This window comes from Neofelis nebulosa, chromosome 7 (assembly GCF_028018385.1).
Source record: "Neofelis nebulosa isolate mNeoNeb1 chromosome 7, mNeoNeb1.pri, whole genome shotgun sequence".
Taxonomy (NCBI): domain Eukaryota; kingdom Metazoa; phylum Chordata; class Mammalia; order Carnivora; family Felidae; genus Neofelis; species Neofelis nebulosa.
Window position 1 is genome coordinate 23195498 of NC_080788.1, and position 2144 is coordinate 23197641.

Consider the following 2144-nt stretch of genomic DNA (forward strand, 5'->3'; position numbering starts at 1 on the left):
TGATAGGTACCTTTCTGAATTATCCTTTTAGCATATTAGTGCATAAACCATTTCCATTTTATTATGGAATTCTTCTGAATATTGTCTTCATTATCATAATGTTTCTTTGCTATCACCTAAGACATAAGTATTTCAGGTTTAAAGATTATTTTATGTCCTTCATTGAAATCTTTTCCCACATGATGCCAATTCTACAAACTAAGCAGTTTATAAATGATTAAACAGGTATGACCAAAGGAATTTTTTAGATGATTATCCACCAGTTGTCACTTTTTCTCTATGTTTTGATTTTGTTCATGTCTGAGTGTCCTGAGTTCCTTCTGGAATTCTGCCATATGGAGTAGTCTATTAACTTTGTGTTAATTCAATTGGAATTTTTGACAATCACTTTATTTTTGACAATTTATTAATTTCCCAGAAATCTTGGTTTTATAGAATCTAGCAGCCTATACATTTGGTATAGACACCTTCTTATTGGTATTGTGGGGTGGGACAGGAACAAAATGATGAGAACCAAAAATAATTGAATTTAAAAGTTCAGGAATGAAGCTAACTTGGGAGCATCTTTATCAGTCCTCAATGCCTTATAGATCTATAATGAGCAAACACCATTTTTCATAGATAGTATTGTTAAACATCTGATATAAAGGAATGTATTAATTATTACAGCCCCTAAGGAGGCTGAAAACTGTCATTAGGTCAAACTAAAGTCTACTAATGTTTCCTTCACTCCAAGGACCCTGAGAAATGTAGCAAGATAAGGAAATCAGCACAGGGCATAATTTAGTATAGTTTCCCAGTCCAGCATACCCTTGTTCTCTGTTAGAAAAATATTTTCCACCATAAGAATAAAATTCTGAATGTAAAACTTTTTCTGATCTAAAGGAGAAAACCCAGGTGCTGTGCAACCATCCTCCTGCCACAAATAAATGGACTGGGGTGGACACCTGACCCAATTGTAGTTAATCATAAACCTCAACTGAAAATTGAGGGTTGAGACCCAGACACTTATCAGCTCTGGGTATCTTGATCTGAAAGTCGTATAAAGTTGAGGCTGGGTAATACCATAGAAGCCAAAGTCATAAGTAAGCTGGAGTGATAGAAAAGAAATTATAAGGCAACAGAGGAAGTCAATTTCTCAAAATTATTAGCATATATTCTAAAAAAGAAAGTGAATGAGACACAGGTAATTCTAAAGGATGCTTTTAGATGGAAATAGCTTGTCATTCCATGAAGATTGGAGCATCCTGTTTACTGTCCATGGGCCATATATTTCCATATATTTCCCTCTTGTCTTTAGGTAGCCTGAGTCACTCATTCTTTCACAACAGCTGATGTTAGTTAGGAATAAAATATTCCCCAGGAGTAATAATTGCACAAGAAAACAGATGTCTGCAAACAAAATTTTGACTACATTTTGAATCACTGATTAGTAGAGATAGATAGGCTGCCTATCCTGAAGTTACACACTAGTAATCTGTGAGGTAAAATATGTTTAACCTCATACCAGTAATTCTTCATTCTTAGACCATATTCCCACTGAGGTTAAGCCTTTGCAGCAGCAAAGTGCAGTAACCACAAAGTGACCTCATGGCTTTAAATAAAGTGCAGTGGCAAAAAGAAAGTTCTAGTCATTGCTTAATATTTGGGAAGCAGAAAAGAAAACAAACATTAAAATTAAATATATTTATCAAGCATTAATTTATCTGATACCACTTGTGTTGCTTTGAGTTCTCACAAAAGCAAACATTGTGTCAAGGACCTACTTGCAGGTAATTTATTTGGGAGATGACCATAGGATGTGTAAGTGAGAGACCCAGAAATAGGACAAGGGGTGGAGGCAATGAAAAAAAGTGTTAATGAGCAGGTAACTGGGCAAACAAGCTTATTTCCACTAGAAACTCATTGGAGGAAACAATATAGAATGAATTTCAGGATATCACACTGATAAATTGTGATACTATCCATCAATTTATATCCTTTTCACAGAATACTGGAGATATTAAAACTGTGGCATATCTAAACTGCCCAGTGACTAAGCTGATCAATCTTCACCAGTGCTAAAGAAAGTCCTCAAGCTGAAAATGAATTTAGTACTTGTGTTCCATAATTTTCCATTGCAGCTGTAAACAAACTCAAGTGGG